Here is a 15,745-nt window from a genome sequence, read left to right on the forward strand (position 1 = left end):
CGGACGCCATGGAACCAGAGCTGCACATATTTCCAGCCCTCATCTTCTTGCTCCTCTACCAGGAGCACGAACACCGGCGGCGAAGACAACGTGAGTACTGCACCTACGAAACAGGGGAGGGAAAAAACAGGGACACACACACGCAACACCCCCACCCTCACCCATGACAGCACACACACTAATACATATTTATACATTATGGTTACACCCCTCAACCCCGCCAGGAAGAATGCAAAGACAAAAGGAAATGAGTTGAATAATTGTAATCTATTAAAATCAAGTACGCAAAAATATATATATACACCATAAACCAAATATACACCAATCTTAGTAGTCCAGGTAGTGCTCCAATGAAGTCCGTGGAACACTGGGCCCACACGGTATGGGCGAGGCCCACACAAGATCCCCGAAAATGACAGAGAGAACACTGCAGGGGCATCAGAGAGCAAGAAAACAGGCACCTCAAGGGCAAGGAAAGGGGGGGGGGCACCTCACCCGGTTGAGTGCACGACGCCAAATCCACAAGGGGGCCACATGCCCACTGTTCAATCCTGGGGAGTGCGAAGCCACAGTCTCTCAAGTCTCTACAGTGGGTTGGTTGCCCACTGTTCCGTCCTGGGGAGTGCAAAGCCACAGTCTCTCAAGTCTCTACACTGGGTGAGTTGCCCACTGTTCAATCCTGGGGAGTGCAAAGCCACAGTCTCTCAAGTCTCTACAGTGGGTGGGTTGCCCACTGTACCATCCTGGGGAGTGCAAAGCCACGGTCTCTCAAGTCCCTACAGTGGGTGGGTTGCCCACTGCTGCATCCTGGGGAGTGCAAAGCCACAGTCTCTCAAGTGGATGACAGTCTCCACTGGTTCTGGAGGGGGCCTGGTGCACAGAGTGCTTCATCCTGCTAAGGACAGAGGTAGTGGATGTTATACTCCACTGGTTCTGGAGGGGGCCTGGTGCCCAGAGTGCTTCATCCTGCTCGTGACATAGGCCAGCGGTGCATGTGGCGGAGGTGCCCTGTTCAGCAGTGCCCTGTTCAGCGGTGCTTGAGGCGGTGGTGCCCTGTTCAGCGGTGCTTGGTGCGGTGGTGCCCTGTTCAGCGGTGCTTGTGGTGGCGGTGCCCTGTTCAGCAGAGCTTGGAGCCGCGGTGCCCTGTTCAGCGGTGCTTGAGGCAGCGGTGCCCTGTTCAATGGTGCTTGAGGCGGCGGTGCCCTGTTCAGCGGTGCTTTAGGTGGCGGGCTCCTTTGAAGCGACTCAGCTGCTGGCGGTCCCCTCTGTCCCAGCGGGGCTTGTACTGGCGGTCCTCTCTGTCCCAGTGGGGCTTGTGCTGGCGGTCCTCTCTGTCCCAGCGGGGCTTGTGCTGGTGGTCCTCTCTGTCCCAGCAGGAATGATGGCGGTGGCCTCCTGGGCAGCGGGGATGATGGCGGTGGCCTCCTGGGCAGCGGGGATGATGGTGGTGGCCTCCTGGGCAGGGGGGATGATGGCAGTCTCCTCCGCCGTGCTGCTCTTCCCATACTTGCCGGGTTTCTTGTGGCCCTTCCCCACCTTTGAAGGTGTTGCAGCTGACTCCACACTCCCACCGGGACCCCTGGGAGAGGCTTTGGTGGCAGGAGTCTTACCCCCTCTCCCGCCTGGCACTGGCCAACTTCTGATGCTTGACAGGTGGGGGACTGTCTGTGCTGTGGCTCCGTGCCACACTTGCTGCCCCTGGTGGCCGGTGCACTCCAGATTACGGTGACTACAGGCACCACTGGTCCCGGAGATGTTGTGGCTGAGGTGCTAGGTTGGGACCTGGAGAGTCGGGACCTAGGAGACGGACGGGGTGGGGAAGGTGTGGGAAAGAGGTCAAGGTTGGACAGGTTTTTTGGAGACACTGGGACAGGTAGCTGGAGGGGGTTTGGGAGTGGAGGAAGAGGTTGTGGTTGTAGGAGGTGTTTGTTTGGTGACTTTGTGTCAACACCAGGGCAGTACACGCTCTACGGGTGACTAGAATGCAAAAATCCAGCACTCTCAAGACAACATAATTTATGCATTTTGCTGATTTGTTGTTGTTTAACCTTTTGCATTGCAGAGTTCAATCCTGAAGACTTATTTTTAAGGTGCTTACAAATATTGTGCTTTTGCAATGTATTGCTGCAGGGTTTCAGAGTGTGTCAGGGTGTGGTCCCTTTCCAGGGCCTTCTAGAAGCTTTCCCTGCAGCATGCCTGGGTGTGGTTGTGGGCTGGGCCAAGACTCTATAAAAGGGAGCCAGCCTAGCTCCACGTGCTCACTATTCAGAGGTCCTGGTGCAGAGCAGCAGCAACTTCCTGAGCTCCTGTTCTGGTGGCCTACTTTGATCCTCCAGGCCTCTGCCCTTCATACTACTTTGGTGATCCTTAAGCAGGGCGGTAAGACGGTGGTTGGGCTGTTTCCCCCGACACCGTTATCGAGTGCACTCAAGTTCTTGGGCCTAATCTTGCATTGACAAAACAACTTTATTTCTGTGCGTGTAAATGTGCGCTTGGTCGTTTTATGGCATTTACAAGGTAGCGTTCGAATCGGCAAGACGCGCAATTCTTTCCTCAAGCTTAATTCATGTTATTCATTGTACGTGACCATTTTATGGCATTTACAAGGTATCGTTCGAATCGGCAAGACGCGCAATTCTTTTCTTGTGTGTTAATTCATGATATTCATTGTACGTTACCATTTCTTGGCAGTTACCTGGTGGCATTCGAATCGGCAAGACGCGCAATTCTTTCCTCGAGCTTAATTCATGTTATTCATTGTGCGCTACCATTCCTTGACAGTTACATGGTGGCATTCGAATCGGCAAGACGCTCGATTCCTTCTTCGTGCTTAATTCATGTTATTCATTGTGTGCTGCCATTCCTTGACAGTTACATGGTGGCATTCGAATCTGCAAGACGTGCGATTCGTTTTCTTGTGCTTTAACCCTTGATATTCATTGTGCGCTACCATTCCTTGGCAGTTACATGGTGGTATTTGAATCGGCAAGACGTGCAATTCACTTTCTGAGTGTAATTAATGTTACTCATTGTACGCTACCATTTTAATACATTTACTTGGTGGTTTTCTAGTTGGCAAGTCGTGTGATTTATTCCTTGAGTCTAATTCGTGTTATTCTTGGTGCACAATCATTCTATGGTATTTACTATTAATGTGAAAATCTACAAAGTGTGCAATTCATGTTCTGGCAATTTGAAAGAACAAAAGCCAGAGTTCTAGATGTAATGTTATGTGTTCTTAATATGCTTCTCAAACACGATTCATATGATGCTTTAGAACTCATTCAGATTGTTTCTTAATCCTAATGCATAGGATAATACTTGAATCTGAAAATTGCATTTAACCTTTCTTGATTCACTCGCAGGTATCCAGTCATCTTGAAGCCTAGTCATGTTAAGTTTGTGCTTAGGTTGTTCATGTTTTCAGAATGACAATGGTTAGAGTCATAGCCTAGTACTGATTCATATGATGTAATTTTGATATTGTGTGTGTTTAACCTTTTTGCTTCCTACAGGTCTCCTTCCCAGCTGTTCCCCTACCTAATCCTCTTTTCCCCACTTGGAATCTCTTAGACTCTGTGACAATTCTAATCAGAGTATTGGAGCTGTCTTGTGTTGGAAGTGTTGGAAACGTGCACAAACCCCGAGGATCTGGTGACTCTGACACTTTGGGTGAAGGTGCATGCGCTACCGTCACCGCCGGTGTACATCGTCATTGGCTCCTGGGACCCATAGGGTCCAATGTTAACCAATGCAGCATTGCGCTGCGGTCTTCGACCGCCTACCGCAACGTTGTACAAAGCCAGCACAGTTACCTCACATCCCATTGTCCCACTGTAAAGGTCAGGCAGCCGCCATTTCAGGGGCCCACATGGCTTTATTTGTAACTGCGTCACACATACCTAGGCCTAGACTCAACACACACACAGGCCACTTTTCGGATTATGATTCGTGTTCTGTGTAAGCTGTGGGTACGTACCTCTGAGTTGGTTGACTCTGTGCTCGCTGTTGTCCTTCATAGGCACTGTCCGCTGGGACATGTGAGGAGATGGCAGCATCCTCCGGTGTACAGACCACTGGTGGACCTATCGACAGTGGAGGAAAGACATGTGATCATCACATACAGGCTTGACCGTACCGCAATCCATGAACTGTGTACCCAGCTGGAGCCAGACCTGATGTCAGCTATCCGCCATCCCACAGGAATCTCCCTTCAAGTGCAGGTGCTGTCAGTGCTCCATTTCCTTGCAAGTGGGTCATTTCAAACAACAGTGGCCATAGCATCAGGGATGTCCCAGCCTATGTTTTCTAACGTGTTGTCCAGAGTGTTGTCTGCCCTGCTGAAACACATGCAGAGCTACATCGTTTTCCCTCAGGTGGAGGATTTGCCTACAGTGAAAGGTGATTTCTATGCCCTGGGACATATCCCCAACATCATAGGTGCCATTTGTGGGACACATGTGGCTTTGGTCCCCCCCCCACAGGAGTGAACAGGTGTACAGAAACCGGAAGAGTTATAATTCCATGAATGTGCAGATGGTATGTTTGGCCGACCAGTACATCTCCCATGTTAATGCCAAGTTCCCTGGCTCAGTGCATGACGCCTACATCCTGTGGAATAGCAGCATCCCTTATGTGATGGGGCAACTCCAGAGGCACCGTGTGTGGCTATTAGGTGAGCACCTGGAAGCAAGTCAGTGGGAATGCTAGTCTGGGTCTGGGGATATACCTACAGGTTAGTGTGTGTCTAACAGTTGTCCCTCGCCATTTGCAGGTGACTCTGGTTACCCCAACCTATTATGGCTACTGACCCCAGTGAGAAATCCCAGGACAAGGACAGAGGAACGCTACAATGAGGCCCATGGGCAAACACAGCGGATAATCGAGCGGACCTTCGGCCTCCTGAAGGCCAGGTTCCGGTACCTCCATATGACAGGTGGATCCCTATTCTACTCACCAAAGAAGGTGTGCCAGATCATCGTGGCCTGCTGTATGCTTCACAACGTAGCTTTTCGACGAGAGGTGCCTTTTCTACAGGAGGATGGTCCAGATGGCGGTGTTGTTGCAGCTGTGGAGCCTGTGGACAGTGAAGAAGAGGAAGCAGAAGAAGAGGATATCGACAACAGGGACTCGGTGATCCTGCAATATTTCCAGTGAGACACAGGTAAGAATGCAGACCTGCCTACTACATGTACTTTAACATTACTACCTCTCTACTGTCTGTCATTTTCACCCAGTGTATGTTCACTGAGTTGTCACTTTCCCTTACGATTTCACAGATGTGGGTCCCACTGTGTGACATCTGCTTTGATTCCTCATGGACTAGAGCTGTGTGACATAGGTATGTTGACATTACAATTGTAAGAGCAATTTGCCACAGTAATTGCTAATACACCAATTCGAAATCACAGACTGACTCCAGATTGTTTTGTGCTTCAAGGGTGTTTATTTAAGTGCTCAATATTGGAGGGGGTTGCAAAATGGGGAGGGGTGATGGTGGAGGTATGTCCATGGCAGAGTCCAGTCTATTGGTCTCACAGGTCATTGCCCAAATGGGCATAGGAAGTGGAGCTGGGGCAGTTTGAGGATGGACAGGGTGACAAAGTGGGACAGAAAGATTACATTCAGGGTGGTCTCATTTTTTGGCGGGGTCTTGGCATCGTTCTCTGTCTTTGTCCTGAATCTCAGGGACCGTTTGCGGGGTGGTTCTCCCTCTGCAGGGGGTGGGGTGCTGGTGTGGTGGTCCTGTGGGGGTGCCTTCTGTCCACTAGCGCCGGCGGAGGTGGTGGGCAGTTCATTGTCCAGGCTTGTGTCAGGGGCCCCTTGTTGTTCCAAAGTGTCCCTCCTGGTGTTCAGTACTTCCTTCAGCACCCCTACGATGGTGCCCAGGGTGGAATTGATGGCTCTGAGTTCCTCCCTGAAGCCCAGATACTGTTCCTCCTGCAGCCGCTGGGTCTCCTGAAACTTGGCCAGTACCGTTGCCATTGTCTCCTGGAAGTGGTGGTAGGCTCCCATGATGTTGGAGAGGGCCTCGTGGAGATGGGTTCCCTTGGCCTGTCCTCCCCCTGTTGCACAGCAGCCCTCCCAGTTCCCCTGTGTTCCTGTGCCTCTGTCCCGTGAACGGTGTGCCACTGCCACTGCCCCAGGTACCTGTTGTTGCTAGGGTGGTGGGTTAGCCTGGGTTTCCTGTAGTGGCGGACACACTGCTGATTGACGTGTCCTGGGGACAGAGGTCTGGGCCCGCTGGGTGGGTGCTGTGCTGGTGTTTCCAGAGGGGGGAAGCTCTGTAGTGGCCTGTGACTGTGTGATGGGAACCGACTGTCCTGAGGTCCCCGATGGGCCGGGCTGGTCATCTAGATCCAGTTGGACAGAGCTGCTGTCATCACTGTTGGCCTCTTCTGTTGGTGGTGTGGACATGTCTGGACCCTCCTGTACGGTGATGTTGGGTAGGGGTCCTGCAGGGGTGTAAAAGCATGTTTATTGCATCTGTGTGTGCCATGGTGTGCAATGGGTGGTTGACCGTGTACCCCAGTGCTTACATTCCTGTGTGGGACCTTGTGTGAGGATGGTTTAGGGGGGTGTATGGGTTTGTGTAGTGGGCATGCTTTGGTGTTGGTTGTCCATGCTCTGTTGTTGCATGCAGGGCTTGGTGTTGGGATGTGTGGTTTGTGATATTGGGACATTTGTGAGGAGTTGGAGTGATGGGGTGAGGGTGAGGGTGGGGGTATGTGATGGCATGCAGGTTGGGTGGGGGATGTAATAGTTAAGATTTGACTTACCAGAGTCCATTCCTCCTGCTACTCCTGCGAGGCCCTCAGGATGCAGAATCGCCAAGACCTGCTCCTCCCATGTTGTTAGTTGTTGGGGAGGAGGTGGGGGTCTTCCGCCAGTCCGCTGAACTGCAAGGTGGTGTCTTGAGACCACAGAACGCACCTTCCCCCGTAGGTCGTTCCACCTCTTCCTGATGTCATCCCTATTTCTTGGGTGCTGTCCCACTGCGTTGATCCTGTCCACTATTCTTCGCCATAGCTCCATCTTCCTAGCAATGGACGTGTGCTGCACCTGTGATCCGAATAGCTGTGGCTCTACCCGGACGATTTCCTCCACCATGACCCTGAGCTCGTCCTCCGAGAACCTGGGGTGTCTTTGCCGTGCCATGGGGTGGTGTGGGTGATGTGTGGGGTGGTGTGTGGTGATAAGTGTCCTGATATGTAGTGGTGTGTTGTGTGAGGTGCTTGGAAGTTATGTGGGTGATGGTGTTGTGTGCCTGTGGATACTAGTTTGTTGATGGTGGTGTCTCTCTCTGGCCTTCTCTAGGTGATTCTGGTCGTAGGGGTTTGTGGGTGATGTGGGTGTGTGTTTTATATAGTATTGGGTGTGTGGGAGTGGTGTGTGTATGTGTGTCAGGTGTGTGTATTTCAGTTTGTCCAATGTGGCTGTGTTTTGGAGATGTGTGTGTATTTTGAGCCCGGCGGTTTGTACCGCCAATGGAATACCGCAGTTGAAAGACCGCCGCATGGATTCGTGGGTCATGATAGTGTGGGCGTATTTCTGTTGGCGTGTCGGTGGAGGTTTCGTTTTCGCCAGTTTATCACTGACCTTTGGTGTGGCGGACTTGTGTGGGTGTCTGAATTTTGGCAGATTCCGTGCTGTGGTTCATAATAGCTGTGGCAGATTTCCGCGGGCGCGGCGGTGTGTTGGCGGTGCTCTGCACAGCAGTAAGCGGCTTTTACCGCCAATGTTGTAATGACCGCCATTATGTTTACTTGCTGCTGAAGGTACATTGAGCCGGTTCTGATTTTCTGTTCCACATTTCTCTCAGAAAACTAGATGATTTTTGTGCATCCTAATGAGGTGAATGCTAAATAACAGAACGCTTCTCATTAGATAATCCGCCACTTCCGACAAACTAGCTGCAGTATTTACTTCTGAGCCTACAATTAAAACAGGGCAAACATTTGCCTCAATGACTATGATAACCATGATCTCTGGAACAGAAGCTCTGATTGCATATTCCAGGAGATAGTATTCTGTGGACATGTTATCAAGGACAGAAACCATGAGTCCAGCTTCTCTTTCCCGAAAAACCTTATGCCCAGTATCTTGATGCCAATAACTAAAGCGTCATGTTCCCTGTGACTTAATCCTGTTGTACATGTTACAGTAACGGCACGTCCAGTAGACAAGTGAGGGGATGTCATTTCCTCTACGGCAGTATCTCTGATGGCATAGCATGTTCTCTGGGCGGCCGGAAGATGTGAAGATGTTTTCTCTTCGCCAGCAGAGCTGATGACATATTTTTTGGACCACCTGATCTAGTGGCATGCTCCCAGTGTCAGTAAACATGATGCAATAGCATGTTCTCTGGGCGACCCGAGTTATTGTAAATCTGGTCAAATCACTTTATGTATCGATGGCCCAGATTCGGAATATGTGTAATATTTAAATGTGTGCATTGTAAAGAAATATCTGCGTTGTCGAGTACCATTCAAATTAAAAGTTGCATCTACCTCATCACATCCCGATTTCTGTAAACTGATTTCGAATGTACCTCACACACCCTGTTGTTCTGTGTGCAAGCACCTATTGTTCTAGGTTTCCCACCTTCAGTACAATGTTTTCCCTGTTCCTTCAGGCTAGGTTTGTGCTACTTCGAAAATAATAAATATAAAAAATAAACATATCTGTTCTAGAAATTGAAGTATGGCTTTTCAGAGTTACTAATTCTTAGGTTGGGCAAATTCTCTCGGTGAACATCTGCAAAGGAGTGCTCCGTATGCCTATTTATCTTTACTTACTTTATTTAATTGTTATGGTATATCAACAATGCCAAAATCTTCTAAGTGCTAGAAGTAGTCTTACTCTCTAAGAAATTGACATATTAGAGGCTATGGTTAATAGTAATGTGTTTATTATGGATTCGCAAAATGGAGCGGATGTTTAGGAAAATGTTTGTCCAGATTTGGCCCTGATACTCTGAAAGGTTATTCACCACATTTTGCATATTTCGTTGTAGACACCAATAAAAGATGTTGGTTTGCTAACTCAGGGGTGTTGTAGGGCGTTATTTGTGGATCTGGTTCCTAAGAAATCCCCCCAAAAATTGAACTTGAGACAGCCTGTTTTAAACTGAATTATTTGATCTATGGGCAACCAATGCAACTGGCAAATATGTTCAACTCTCGAATCACATTTCATTACATTAAAATTGCTCGCACAGCTGTGTTTTGAATTTTCTGCAGCCTGTGGCTGGTCTGCATTCCATGTCATACATTTAATTACATGGCTTATTCTCTGGTATGTATAATTCTGCTTTATTAAAATACACACCGTATTTCCGATGTTCAGCATAATCACGAAAACAGTCATTTTGATGACGAACAGCATCGTGTTGAAACGTTGATGTTCATGGTAACTTCCACAGTGATCTTAATGCACGATGAAGTTCAGAAGAGTGGTTTGATAGTCTAAGATGTCAGCAATCACGATCTCCTTTGATTTTTTACCATTATTGACACAGAGCAGGAGCCAGCTGGTTCTCTGTTCTAACTGGTATTCTAATGATGTAATTGGACGCCATGCATTTGTTAACGCGTCCCTCTATGACTAATTATTTCACATTGGGACTCGTTTTAGGCCAATTAATCTTTTGACCCTGTTGAGAGACACCTTAGAACGAGACAGCTAATCAACATGTCAATCAATACGTCAATAATATCATCAATGTTTATCACCACAATGCATTTCACTTTAGTCAATGACATTTAATTAAACTAAAGACACCACCATGACCTTTCCGTCATGAATAACCACACCAGTTTAGTATGAATTTTGTGATATTTATTCCCTATTGGTTACAATTCTAATAATAATAAGTTGATTAGTCTCAGAACCAAGAAACTCATTAACATAGTCACAATATGGCAACTCTGATACGTTTTCATCAAAGCAAGAATCACAAACATCAGAACATAAGAAGGCGTGAACATAGGTTATGCTTAGCAGAGTATCACTATTACGTCAGTTCAACAAAGCATGAATTCAGTCATTTATCTATTTGTGTCAGGTATAGTGAACCCTCGTAACTAACCGCGAATTAGTATTAGCATGTTGGGCTTCATGCAAAACAATTTAGTAACACCAATTTGGAAAACATCTAGCTATGGTCTCTGTCAAAAGAAAAGCAGTTGGTACCTAGAAATGAAAAGCAAACAGACAATCACAAATTCATTGTCATTTAGTTACCCTCCAAGTTTGGGTCAGCACTCAGGTTGTTCTTCGTCTTCAGGACATCAGTTGGTTCGCCATCAGTCAGGAACTCAGCTCAAGAGAAGGGGCACTTCCCTCTTAAGGAGGTAAAGTGTAAGTGGGTAATCTAAGGACAAGGATGGTTCTAACTAAACTAACAAGTCACCAGTCAAAGTGACAAAGGGGGTCATTCCGACCCTGACGGTCATAGACCGCCAGGGCCGGGGACCGCGGATGCACCGCCAACAGGCTGGCGGTGCATCCAGGCCAATTCTGACCGCGGCGGTAAAGCCGCGGTCAGAAAAGGGAAACCGGCGGTTTCCCAACGGTTTTCCCCTGGCCTGAGGAATCCTCCATGGCGGCGCTGCAGGCAGCGCCGCCATGGGGATTCCGACCCCCTTCCCGCCAGCCTGGTTCTGGCGGTTTTGACCGCCAGAACCTTGCTGGCGGGAACGGGTGTCGTGGGGCCCCTGGGGGCCCCTGCAGTGCCCATGCCAATGGCATGGGCACTGCAGGGGCCCCCTAACAGGGCCCAACAAAGATTTTCAGTGTCTGTATAGCAGACACTGAAAATCGCGACGGGTGCAACTGCACCCGTCGCACACTTTCCACTCCGCCGGCTCCATTCGGAGCTGGCATCCTCGTGGAAAGGGGTTTCCCGCTGGGCGGGCGGGCGGCCTTCTGGCGGTCGCCCGCCGGCCCAGCGGGAAACTCAGAATTACCACGGCAGTCTTTTGACCGCGCTGCGGTATTCTGTCGGGGGAACTTTGGCGGGCGGCCTCCGCCGCCCGCCGAAGTCAGAATGACCCCCAAAGTGTCTTGATCATAGCAATTCGCATCAGCATCTCCCCTAATCTCTCTCTCCAATCCCTCCTATTCTCTCTCGTTCTGATTTACTTCCTGGTGTCAAGGGTTTTTATCCCCTTTTCGTTGTACATTCCCCTAAAACTTGATTGGACAAGGGGTTGCACCCCACTATCTTTAACCAATTAATTTCAAATTAAACCATTGAATTTGTCACCCCACAACAGTTCTCAGGCTTTTTATTGGTCCTTATGATTGATGTCTTTAGAGGTAGAATGTTCGGTATGATTTCATCCTTTTGTAATTCTATGCGCATCTTTGGTCAGTAGCTCCATTGTCTGTTCCGGTTTGGGCCACCTTGTGTTTAACATTAATCAACACTGTTGCATTTAGTTAGTACATTTATACAAGCGCGATGAACTTCATGAGAACGGATCTACTATAGTTACATTCAGCTTCGAGTTAGAAGGAAAACAAGAGTTCATGTCCTTTAGCAAGTCAGCACACTGCACGTTTGGAAAAATACATTTAAAATGAGAGTCAGGCAGCTAGGCCCTGACTCATGCTAACTAAGGCCTAAAAGATTTATTAGCAAAACTTTAGTGACATAATCATTAATAATTAGTATAAAACTATCTTCTAATACAATATTCCATCAACTTTAGTCATTTTCATTAGTTCCCGTATACATTTGAGGCCACTCCCTGTGGGCACATTTCAAGTGCACGTTTTTAGCAAAACATAATAATACAGTTTCTATGCAGCATTATTGTACATTAGTTCATAAACATTTCATGTTAATATTAATTATATAAGCTACTCTCTCTCAGTCCCTCCTCTGATGACCTTTGTCATCACACGAAACTTTCCCTTTCAACCTCTCACTTTTCTCATAATTCTCATTTCAGCATCCTGACCTTTGTGTGAACTCTCCCAAATTTCATTAAACGTTTTCTCCCTTTCGTTTTCTTCATTTCTTTTGCTTCGTTTTGACAGATTTCTTTTGATTCTTTTATTAATTTTGCATGATCCACATAAACCTAATAGACAAATCAGAACAATCAATAGACCCCCTAATATTTTTTGCAAGAACCCCGTTCCAAATATTACTAAACCAATTCCCTACTCTGGTAATTCCTTTTCCAACTTTCTCCCAAACTCCTGGTTCCTTTAAGTCCTTCAAATCTGCACTATCTCTTGTCAGGCTAGTAAGCATACTTCTAATCTTACCTCTATTGTCAGGAATGAACGCACAACAATGGCGCTCATTAAGCATCTTACAGACTCCGCCGCTCTTCGCTAAAAGAATGTCTAAAGCAAGCCGGTTTTGAAGAGTCATAGCTCTTTCCGCAGCAAGTTCAGTATCCATCAGGAGTATAGCCCTGTGAAGTTTGTCAGCATGTTATCCACAATAGTAGACAACTTTCGAATCTTTATGGAGTTTAAGATAACCCATTCTGAAGGAATTATGGCTCCAAATATGTCACCAACAACAGCAGCCGCTGTCTCTCGTTTTTGTCTAGCATGTTGTATTTCACACATTTTAGGTATTTGTTTTAAGTCATCAATCTGGTAGATCTTTAGGAAAACTATTCCCAAATAACATGTCCCATACCATCCCTTAGGGAGACGGTAATAAGCATGAAGCCCACAGATATCATAGATCCCAGGGATCGCTGGATCCTGTCCATTTAACATGAATGTCCATTTACTCCGAAACAAAAACACATGCCTGCATTCACTCGTTCCCACAAATAAAGTGTCATGCTCAGATTACGGCCTATATATACAAAGCCTACCTACATGTAATGCATCTATAGCTAATTTGCCTTGTGTCTTTTTTGCGGTGTAAGCATAATCATTTGCAATTGTGTGTTTTTCGAACCCCTTTTCTAACCTTCCTTTCAATGCTTTGCGTCTATCATCAGTGTGATCTAAGAAGCTCTTTTCTACAGGCGTTAGTAAGCAGGTTAGATTGTTGCGGTGCGCATAAGCTGTCCCAAATGTCAGTGTTGTCTCAAAGAAACCCCTAACTTTTTCTATGCTATGCTCCTTAGCTAACTTGTTCAGAAACTCAGTCACAGGCACAAAAGAAAACACTACGTCTAAATTACAATAAAAATATTTCACATGTTCTTGATTATAGAATCTTGTTAGTAGCAAACTACAGCTTATCCCGTAAGTTAAAGGCAAACTATGATAGGTGACCCCTTCTTGTACTGATGAAGGAATCTTTGTGCACACATAACAGTTTCTCGCATCCATAGTATCAACATACTCATTCAGCAAGCTATAGAAGACATTAGTAGAAAGTTCCCCCTTTTAATTAGTTCCTGCATGTAAGTATTTTGCACCCTGCTCAAACCTTTCCCATGGTGTTAGTGTAGCAGTCTCAGATTTTGAAGCATTGTTAGTCACTTTCTTATCCAACCATGGCATTCCCACAATCATACCTACAATTATTATTGCACACACAATACCTAGGATGACACTTAACCAACCACACATTCTACCCTTTCTACGCTTAGTGTAACCCATGATCTGTAAAGGATCAGATAGCTGAAAAATATAAAGCAAATAATCAACTTGAGGACAATTTAAAAGCTCTTTTTTTTTTCTTTAAGTAAGGTCTCCCTCTGCGAATATTTACAGCATTTCACTCACCCCAGGACCTCTGCTTGGTCTTTCAGGACATTGGACAGCCCCCTCCTCTTGTGCTATGGTGTTTTCTCTTGACGGACCTGCAAGTGGCTCGGCGGGAGTTGATGCACTTTGACCTCCCTCTGCTTCTCCCCCCTCGTCTTCAGGGTCTGTAACAGTCTCAACTTCCAACATGTATCCGTCTACTTCTGGGAGAACCTCTCCTTGTTTCGGTTCTCCTGCTGCCTCCGCTGAGATAAGCTCACTGTCACCTCTCTCGAACTCGTTTACTGTTTGAGGGACTAGGCCGTCCTCAGTGGGCTCTCCTTCAGTCTCAGTTTCCCGTTGAATACTCTCCGGCCCTGAGACTTCCTTCTCTGCAGTTGTTGTTTTGGAAACTTCAAGTTCCTCATCAGTCGGACACGTCACCTTCTTAGTGTGACTGGCATGTATCCAGTTTGGAACATCTGCACGTTTCACAGCAGTGGTTGTTGTCAGTATTACTTGATATGGTCCCTTCCAACGCGGCTCCAAACACGACTTCCTCACGTGTTTCTTGACAACCACCCAGTCACTGGCTCTCAAGGTGGGACCTGGATCACTGATCGGTGGCAATGTGTTAGCCTCCACCAGGTGAGAGAAAGAGCGGACCACATCAGCCAGACCCTTGCAGTAGTCCAACACCATATCATCTGTGATATTCACAAGAGTATTTGCAGGCACTGCAGGTAATCTCATAGCTCTGCCCATCAGTATCTCGTGGGGAGACAGTCCTGTTTTCTTTTCAGGTGTATTTCTCATTGACATCAGTACTAAGGGCAATGCATCTGGCCACTTCAGATTGGTAGCTGCGCACATTTTTGCCATTCTCGACTTCAAGGTACCATTCATCTGTTCCACTAGTTCTGATGCTTCAGGGCAGTAGCTACAATGCAGCTTCTGCTCAATGTCCAATGCAGCACACAAGAGATTAATCACCTCATTGTCAAAGTGTCTGCCCCTATCTGATTCTAAAGAGATCGGGAATCCAAAACGTGGTATTAACTCCCTAAGCAACAGCTTTGCTCCTGTGAGGCTGTCATTTCTACGTGTAGGGTATGCTTCAATCCAATGACTGAAAACACACGCAATCACCAACACATACCTCAAGCCTCCACACACAGGCATCTCAATGAAGTCCATTTGCATCTTGCTAAATGCACCTCCAGCTCTCCCTATGTGGCTCAAAGTCACCACGGTCCCTTTTCCTGCATTCATCCGTTGACAGATGATGCACCTGTGACAGATAACCTCTGCGGCTTGTCTGAATTTCGGGTTGAACCAGTTGATTTTAAACAATCTGATCATTGCGTCTCTGCCAAGATGTGCTTGTCCATGGTAAAGCCTTGCAAACTGTGACAAAAGACTGTTTGGCAAAACCAATTTCCCCTCCTCTGAGACCCACAAGTCGTCAGACCTTAGTACACATTGCATTCTCTGCCAGGAGCATTTTTCCTCTCTGCTAGCACAGCCTTGCAGTGATCTTAACTCATCTAATATATCAACCACTCTTAATGCAAAGTTTAAACATGTTTCATTTTCAGTTTCAGGTAACAGTTCCTACTGATCCTTGAACAATATAAAGTTCAATGCGCAAAACCTTGCGACTTGATCTGCATAGCCGTTTCCCATTGACACAAAGTCTTGTGATTTAACATGAGGATTGCATTTCACCACTGCAATTTCATGAGGTAACTGAATCGCATGCAACAAATCCTTAATCTTTTTGCAGTTTTTCACTGGTGAACTAGAAGAGGTCATGAAACCCCTCTGTGACCACAATTGGCCGAAATCATGCACAATTCCGAATCCATATCTGCTGTCAGTATAGATAGTGACTTTCAGGTTTTCAGCTGCATGGCACGCCTTAGTAAGGGTAATTAATTCAGCCACTTGTGCGGAGTACACTCTTTCGAGCCAGGAAGCTTCTAGGATGCTGGTGATTGTACACACGGCATAACCAGCTCTCAGTATTCCGACTGAGTCTCTCAAGCATGAACCATCAACAAACATA

The sequence above is a fragment of the Pleurodeles waltl genome, chromosome 9 (assembly GCF_031143425.1).
Source record: "Pleurodeles waltl isolate 20211129_DDA chromosome 9, aPleWal1.hap1.20221129, whole genome shotgun sequence".
In the NCBI taxonomy this organism is placed as follows: Eukaryota; Metazoa; Chordata; class Amphibia; order Caudata; family Salamandridae; genus Pleurodeles; species Pleurodeles waltl.